General features: G+C 45.7%; 1 non-coding gene across 1 annotated transcript; it reads left to right on the forward strand.

Annotated features, from left to right (window-relative positions):
• Positions 1 to 2,005: 2,005 nt before the first annotated feature.
• On the forward strand, positions 2,006 to 2,076 carry trnag-gcc (transfer RNA glycine (anticodon GCC)). The gene has a single exon. It is a non-coding gene; the product is annotated as a tRNA-Gly (tRNA).
• Positions 2,077 to 9,221: the final 7,145 nt, after the last annotated feature.

Consider the following 9,221-nt stretch of genomic DNA (forward strand, 5'->3'; position numbering starts at 1 on the left):
CCCGTTCTCATTCATCCTTCCAACGCCATAGCGCCCAAGGCAGGAGGGCCATGAGTCATGGTCGGCCCCAACCCTGGCATTAAAGTCCCCCAGCAGGAATAGGTGTTCGGTGTTGGGGATGCTGCTAATGATGTTATGGAGTTGTTCATAGAACTGGTCTTTAGCTTCAGGTGCGGAACAGAGTGTTGGAGCATAGATGCTGAGTAGGTGTACTGGACCAGAGGTGGTGAGCAGTCGGATGGACAGTATGCGTTCCAAGCCATTTGAGGGAGGCTCTATCATGCTGAGCAAGGAGTTTCTGATGGCGAAGCCCACTCCATGCTGTCTTGGTTCTTCAGGATCCCTGCCCTGCCAGAAGAAGGTGTAGTCTTGCTCTGCTAGAGAGCCACTCGCGGGGAGGCGAGTCTCCTGAAGTGCTGCAATGTCCACATTGAGTCTACTGAGCTCGTTGTTAATGATGGCGGTCTTCCGAGAATCGTTGATTTGTGTAAGGTCTTCCGACAGGCCAGGACACATAGTTCTGACGTTCCAGCTTGCAAAGCGAAGGGCTGGTACCTTCTTTCCTTTTTTTCCTTTTTTCATGTTGTTTGGTGCGGTGTATCAGTCCACCTTTCGGGCAATGACCCTGAGCTCCAAGCACCCATTGAAGCAGGCAGACTGTGGCGGGACAGAACCTTATTGACCGGGGGCTGCCCGGTTTGAGGCGGGCGGTAGCTGTCCAGTGAGGTGCAATGACCTCTCCCACCGACAAAGGCAACCCGTGGCGCCCAGTTTCTACGCCAATTTATCTGGACTTATAACCCGTAACTGCTGCCTTCCGTGTTGTTTCAGTCGCTGTGAGGCAACTATGGAGTGACCTCTCCATGGCGCATGCCTGGGCAAATTTATGGAGGTTGAGAGTTGCCCAGTCGTCAAAACCCCCCTCTCGGCCTTTCTGGTGGGGTCCAAAGGAGTGCAGGACACGACGTTTGGCACCAGTATGGCTGCAGGAACTGCCGGAAACATGCCAAAGGTGACACATGACCGCCTACGGGGTTCCGCTCCGGATTTTCTGTTAGGGTTTACTCCCTTAGCCTTGGTCTCTCCCGAGACGCCCACAAGGCAGTGGGGTTGTTGGGGCCCCTACACAGGTGTAGGATGGTGCCGGTGGGAGGAGGGGATGCAAGGGGGAGGGGTAGAGGGAGGGGGTGGGGGGGGTGCAGGGGAAGGGGGTGCGGGGTGAAGATGGTGCGAGGGGGGGGCGGGCTGGGACGGGGTTGTGAGGGGGTGAGCTGAGAGGGTGGAGCAGGGAAGGGGACGGGGGTGGGGGGGGGGGGTGGAAGGGGGGTAAAGGGGGGGGAGGGGGGGTGGAATCTGGTGCAGGTAATAAGCCATTTCCTCAGTGCCCACCATCGACGTCCGGAAAGCTTATCCACGTCCTTCGGGAGGTGAAGCATCATTTGGCAGACTTAGAGGTGATTACATTTGCTAAGGGTTTTTTTTTGCAGTGGTTTAAATAAAGGCATGCAGCATTGCCGACAGTGCGCTGCAGATGCTCTCCGAGCCATCTCCCGCGGGCGCTTTGAAGTTGCGGCCGGGGGGGCCGTTCGTGGATGTTTTGGGTGTTCGGGGCACCTTTTCACAGGACTTCTCTCGGGTCCCGCAGCTCCTTCTTCACCTCAATGGACTTACCGCATGCCGTGGCTGCAGACACTCTGGACTGTGAAGACAGCAGGATCGGAGATTGAAGTATCGGCAGCTGTGCTTGTCAGTTTCATCCGGATCAATTTCATTGAGAAAACAAAGAGCAGGTGTGGCTGGGGGAGGGCAGTGGGCCCAGGTAACATACACTGAACTAACTGTTAACTTTTAGATAGGGCTAAAATGAACTGATTTAAAGAGCCAGGGGAATTTAAACAGTTTAAGAGGGCAGATTGGGGGAGAAAACGTTAGGGATGGGAGCAGATGGCCATGGATAGAGTTGAACAGCAAGGGAGCTTCCAGCCCAGGAGCCATCCATGTGATTGCATTGGTGGTTCAGTGGTAGAATTCTCGCCTGCCACGCGAGAGGCCCGGGTTCGATTCCAGGCCAATGCAATGATACTCCTATTAAAAGAGTAAAGTGGTTCTAAACTCTTTAATATATATATGTCAATAATTTCCTTTCTGTGTTAGATCATCACCCACCTAAATGACATGGCTGGTAACACTGAATTTTCTAGGATGAGTTTAATTTAGATAATGAAAGCAGACTCCCTCTGCCTCTGTTGTGGAGCTTGCAACTTAGGGCTGGAGCAGGGTTGGGGGACTGGTGTTGTTGAGCCGTAAAACACCTACAGCATCTTAAAGGGCCAGGCTCCATCCATAGCTGCTATCATACAACTACCGCCACCCAGAATCACAAATTCCATCAATAAGAAATGAAACAGCAAATGAACAGATTATCTGGTCATGATCAAATTGCTGTTTGTGGGACCATGCTGCATGCAAGCTGTGACTACTGTTACAATCATCTAATTTGTATTAATATTGTTTAGAAGTCACTTGGGGAATTAAATTTGTAAATGCAAGGTAATTGAAACTCTGGAATTCAAAGGTTGCCAGACCACCCAAAGTATTCAAAGGTCTTTTCGTGTTTATTTACAGAGGAAAGCCTTTTATTCATATATAAGGAGCAAGAGGGTAACTAGAGAAAGGATTGGCCCACTCAAGGACAAAGGAGGAAAGTTATGTGTGGAGTCAGAGAAAATGGGTGAGATTCTAAACGAGTACTTTGCATCGGTATTCACCGAGGAGAGGGACATGACGGATGTTGAGGTTAGGGACAGATGTTTGATTACTCTTGGTCAAGTCGGCATAAGGAGGGAGGAAGTGTTGGGTATTCTAAAAGGCATTAAGGTGGACAAGTCCCCAGGTCCGGATGGGATCTATCCCAGGTTACTGTGGGAAGCGAGAGAGGAAATAGTTGGGGCCTTAACAGATATCTTTGCAACATCCTTAAACACGGGTGAGGTCCCGGAGGACTGGAGAATTGCTAATGTTGTCCCCTTGCTTAAGAAGGGTAGCAGGGAAAATCCAGGTAATTATAGACCGGTGAGCCTGACGTCAGTGGTAGGGAAGCTGCTGGAGAAGATACTGAGGGATAGGATCTATTCCCATCTGGAAGAAAATGGGCTTATCAGTGATAGGCAACATGGTTTTGTGCAGGGAAGGTCATGTCTTACCAACTTACTAGAATTCTTTGAGCAAGTGACAAAGTTGATTGATGAGGGAAGGGCTGTAGATGTCATATACATGGACTTCAGTAAGGCGTTTGATAAGGTTCCCCATGGTAGGTTGATGGAGAAAGTGAAGGTGCATGGGGTCCAAGGTGTACTACCTAGATGGATAAAGAACTGGCTGGGCAACAGGAGACAGAAAGTAGCAGTGGAAGGGAGTTTCTCAAAATGGAGACGTGTGACCAGTGGTGTTCCACAGGGATCCGTGCTGGGACCACTGTTGTTTGTGATATACATAAATAATTTGGAGGAAAGTATAGGTGGTCTGATTAGCAAGTTTGCGGACGACACTAAGATTGGTGGAGTAGCAGATACTGAAGGGGACTGTCAGAGAATACAGCAGAATATAGATAGACTGGAGAGTTGGGCAGAGAAATGGCAGATGGAGTTCAATCAGGGCAAATGCGAGGTGATGCATTTTGGAAGATCCAATTCAAGAGTGAACTATACAGTAAATGGAAAAGTCCTGGGGAAAATTGATGTACAGAGAGATTTGGGTGTTTAGGTCCATTGTTCCCTGAAGGTGGCAACGCAGGTCAATAGAGTGGTCAAGAAGGCATACGGCATGCTTTCCTTCATCGGACGGGGTATTGAGTACAAGAGTTGGCAGGTCATGTTACAGTTGTATAGGACTTTGGTTCGGCCACATTTGGAATACTGCGTGCAGTTCTGGTCGCCACATTACCAAAAGGATGTGGATGCTTTGAAGAGGGTGCAGAGGAGGTTCACCAGGATGTTGCCTGGTATGGAGGGCGCTAGCTATGAAGAGAGGTTGAGTAGATTAGGATTATTTTCATTAGAAAGACGGAGGTTGAGGGGGGACCTGATTGAGGTGTACAAAATCATGAGAGGTATAGACAGGGTGGATAGCAAGAAGCTTTTTCCCAGAGTGGGGGATTCAATTACAAGGGGACACGAGTTCAAAGTGAAAGGGGAAAAGTTTAGGGGGGATATGCGTGGAAAGTTCTTTACGCAGAGGGTGGTGGGTGCATGGAACGCATTACCAGCGGAGGTGGTAGACGCGGGCACGATAGCGTCTTTTAAGATGTATCTAGACAGATACATGAATGGGCAGGAAGTAAAGAGATACAGACCCTTAGAAAATAGGCGACATGTTTAGATAGAGGATTTGGATCGGCGTAGGCTTGGAGGGATGAAGGGCCTGTTCCTGTGCTGTAATTTTCTTTGTTCTTTGTTCTTTGTTCTCTTTGTTCTTTGTCAGAGTTAGAAGTGTGCCAAACCTGAATAATGGGTGGCCCTTCTTGTAGCTTCTTAATGGAGTCAGAAAGTCTTCAGAGGTTGCAGATGTCCCAATCAGAGGTATAAATTATTCATGTGGCTAACTGGAAACAAGGGCTGTTTCAAAGTTGGAGTTAATTAGTTTAAATTTCTATCTGGAACATCCCAGCTGTACCACATTGCAATGGAAATAGATTATGCAGGGAGATACCTTTTGGTCTGGTGTTTTATCTCTGTGATTGCTCACAGAAAGTCAGTCTGTGTTTTGGAGCAGCTTGAACCAGGCAGAGAGAGAATCTGCCAGAAGCTGGGACGAGGAGCAGAGAGGCCATCAGGAACCCAGGATGTTTCTGACTTGGGGTCACTACACAAGGATGCGAGTGAGGACCATGCTCAGGCTGGGGAAATCTAAGTTTATGAGGCATTGCAGTAGGGCTGGAGGGTGCACCTAGCTGGTTTCTAGAGGGAGAATCCCCAAGAAACGCCTCACCTCAGAAGATAGCTGGGGAACTAAAGAGAATTGGAATGAATTCCTGGGAGCTGTGGCATGCCTTGGATTGGTCTCAGGAGAAGTGAATGAACCTTCAAGATCTTGTAAAGTATAGGGGAACTCTTGTGTGGAAGTAAAAGTCAAATAGGGAGTGTTCTGTTGAGATTTTTGCATTTAAAGTTTAAGTGATGTCAAAATATATTGTTAAGGTAGCAGTGCTTGCTTTGTTTAACACTGTTAAAGTAAAGGTTTTGTTTAAAACATGAAGTTTTGTGGCATAATTCTTTCAGTTAATAATTGGGAGTTCAAATTTCTTTGTAAAAAGGCTACTGGTCTGTACCAAGATTGTAACAAAGTTGGGAGCTCGTCCAGGATCGTAATACTACACTTCAAAAGTGCTTTGTTGACTGTAAAGCACTTTGGGTGTCCTGAGGTCGTGAAAGACTCAATTGAAAGCAGGTTCTTTCTTTCTTTACTTCTCACCATCAAAGTGCCACCCATGGCTTTCTTTGGCATTTATCATTGCCTTGCAGTGCTGGACATCTGTGGTATACAGGTAAGATTATTAATGTCATTAATCCAACATTAATGAGGTACTAATAATGAGCAATACAATGGGGTAGAGCTTCTGCTTTGGGCTCAATTGGTGATTCTGCCACAAATTGCCCCAAAATCGCACCCAGTTTTGAAAGTGCTCATTTGCATATCACCGAATGCAAAATCTGCCATGAACACGTAGCATTTTAAAATTGATTTTTTTTCTAAAAATTTGCTTTAAAAATTTCCTTGATATATTTCAGAATGGTAACTTGATAAAGTTTGATTAATACAACTGAAAATAGTGCCAATCCACCAGTTCTGGGTAACCCAATTTTAAACTATTACAGATGACTTTTAAAAAATAGTCACTTAGTATTACTAGCCAGTTCCCTAGTAAATTAAAAAAAAAATCAAAATCATTTAGCACACCTAATGTCCTTGCAACAAAAAAAATCAAGCTTAATTTTTAGAGCCTTCTTGAATGCCTGCAAACATGAGCATTAGTGGAAACTCCCAATGATGATTAATTCATCCTGAGCACATGACCAGTGTTTTGGGTGAGGCCTGCTTCCAGCTCAATGTTTTAAAACTAGTGTAAAAAATAGCAGAAACTCAAATAGCTTTGAATGCAATTCATGTTGCGATCTACTCCAATTTCAGGTGAACTACACAGAAAATACCGGCACAATCAAGTGGAAATGATTAGATTAGAGATACAGCACTGAAACAGGCCCTTCGACCCACCGAGTCTGTGCCGAACATCAACCACCCATTTATATTAATCCTACACTAATCCCATATTCCTACCAAACATCCCCACCTGTCCCGATATTTCCCTACCACCTACCTATACTAGTGACAATTTATAATGGCCAATTTACCTATCAACCTGCAAGTCTTTTGGCTTGTGGGAGGAAACCGGAGCACCCGGAGGAAACCCACGCAGACACAGGGAGAACTTGCAAACTCCACACTGTCATTACTGCATAATTTAAATATGCCCACATATGTCTTGGTACCTGGTGAAAGTCACACTGGAAACGGGGATGACTGTTGAAAGTCATTGTTTTCCACCCCTGGAAATTGGGCAGTATTCACAGTTAAGTTCTGGCCATTGAGTGGTGCTTAATTTTCAAAGATAAATTGAAGTAGGTTATACCCTTAATCAAAATGATTCACTGAGACTTGATGGCTCTCTCAATTGAACAGCATAAATATTTTATGAGCAACATGATTAAAAGACAAAATCACAAGTGATATGTGACAGATGTGCCTTTTGTATTTTTGCTGGTACATATTTTACACAAACCAGAATGAAAGAACACTGTGGTAAGATTTGCATAGGTCCTCAGAGGAATGCTTGATCATGCAAGGTCATGTGCTGTATGTGGTTGTTGAAAGTAAAACAAAAGTCCAGAAGGTTGTAAAGTACTTTACAACCTGCCAGACTCAACATCGAGTTCACCAATTTGGGATCAAAACTCCTTCTCCCTTTTATTCATATAGCAGGTGCTGATAATGATTCTGCTGTTGCCAATTACAACTCCTCTAGACCAATCTTTTGTCTCTGTTCCATTACCACCCACTTTGTCTTGCACCACCCATCCCTTTCGTCATTTAGTCACTTCTATCACCGACCTTCCTCTTGTTCTTTCTTCCCCTCCGCCTTCCTTTCCCTGCCTCCATACTTGCATAAAATCTGTAACGTTTTCCAGTTCTGATGAAATGTCACCGATCTGAAATGTTAATTCTACAGATGCTGGCTGTCCTGCTGAGTTTTTATTTTTGATTACCAGCAACTGCAGTATTTTACCTTTTTTTATTAATGAGAGTGCTTGTTGTGAGAGGTTTATTGTGGAGGCGTTCACAGAGAAATCATAGGATGGGTGGCATCATGGTTGCTTTTGGTTGAACTTCGGATGAGCAATCAGCATCCATAGCAGCAAGGACGTGCTATGAAGGGAGCTGCAGAGACAGGGGAAGCAGAGGTGCAAGGTCACAGGAGACTATAACCACCTAACACAGTCTACAAACAGAGGCTCATCTTGCTGAACCTCTTGGCAGAGAACTACTTCCAAATATTGAGGTTGTCACATCAGGTGTAAGCAGGCATCTGCAGCCTCCTAGAAGACCTGTTGCCTGCGGGACCCGGTGGCCATGCATTACCATTGGCTATGAAAGTCACCATCACTGCTGGTGCAGGGTGCCAATAACTGTACACACACAGCTATCTGAGTACCCCCAGATCAATCAGGATCATTTATCGACCACAAAGGATTCCATTCCATCAAATTCAGCTGGTGTGCAACCACAAGAAATGATTCATGCTGATCTACTCCATTTTCCCTGAGAGCTGCCATTTTATTTTTACTCCACCAATGAACACCAGGAGTGCTACAGTAGCCATATGAAACCAGATGTGTAATTGAATAAGCCATTAGCATGCTCAAGGTGCACTTCAGGTGCCTGGACAGGTCTGGAAGTGCCCATTAGTACCCGCCAAAAAGGGTTTCCAGGATAATTGTGGTGAGCAGCATTTGGTACAATATAGCAGAGCAGTGACGACAAGAGGTGCAAGCGGAACAAGCCACTCAGTACTGTTAATTGTATATTGTATGTAATTGTAGGCAGGTGGTGGACTTTGTCTGGGAATTCACTTGTGCTCCTTGTTGCGATCACCTGGATCATGGTTTGTATTAATTTTCGAGAGGTAACCTTTAATTTGGGAATTTAGTTTTTTAATGCAAGACAAATGAAAACACCTGCTTGGAGAAGCTGGCAAACAAGCCCAGGGTGGTTAAAAATCAAAGGGTGGCCCAGGTTTATTTAGTAAGGTCATTTGGGGAAGTGTAAGGACCCGACACAATGGGAACCTCTCTTAACTTCTTGATGGAGACAGTGTGTCAGCAGCTTCTATCATCAGGGATTTAAATTATTCATATGAGTTCCCAGAACAAAGAGAGGATTTGGATTGGACATCCCATATGTACCAGTTTGCTTATGGAGATAGATGATGTAGGGGGTGCCTGTTGGGTTTTTGATCTGTATGTGCTTGCTGACACAGACCAGCAGTTGGCTTTTAGACAAACAGTTGGCTTTTGGAAAAGCAAGTTGGCTTTTGGAAAGCTTTTGGCCTTGGAAGTCAGTTGGGCTGAGGAGAAAAGAAGCCATCAGGAATCAGGGGTATTTTTGTTTTGACGCAGGCCTGTGCTCAAGCTGGGAAGTCCTGATTCATGAGGTGATGAAGGTGAACTGGAAGAGTTGCCTAGCCAAAGCCAGAGGGAGAATCCCCGGGAAATCTCAAACATCAGAAGACAGCTGAGAAATTAAGGAAATCGAAGTTAATTCCCAAAAGCTGTGGTACACTTTGAGTTAGAGTCATAGAGTTATACAGCACAGAAAAAGCCCTTTGGCCCATCGCTTCTGCGCTGACCATCAAACACCCATCCAATCTAATCCCATTTTCCTGCACTTGGCCCATAGCCTTGTATGCTATGGCGTTTCAAGTGCTCATCTAAATACTTCTTAAATGTTGTGAGGGTTCCTGCCTCTACCACCCCTTCAGGCAGTGTGTTCCAGATTCCAACCACCCTCTGGGTGAAAAATCTTTTCTCAAATCCCCTCTAAACCTCCTGCTCCTTACCTTAAATATATGCCTCCTGGTTAATGACCCTTGCGCTAAGGGATTGGTCCCA

This window comes from Heterodontus francisci, chromosome 2, assembly GCF_036365525.1.
Source record: "Heterodontus francisci isolate sHetFra1 chromosome 2, sHetFra1.hap1, whole genome shotgun sequence".
Taxonomy (NCBI): domain Eukaryota; kingdom Metazoa; phylum Chordata; class Chondrichthyes; order Heterodontiformes; family Heterodontidae; genus Heterodontus; species Heterodontus francisci.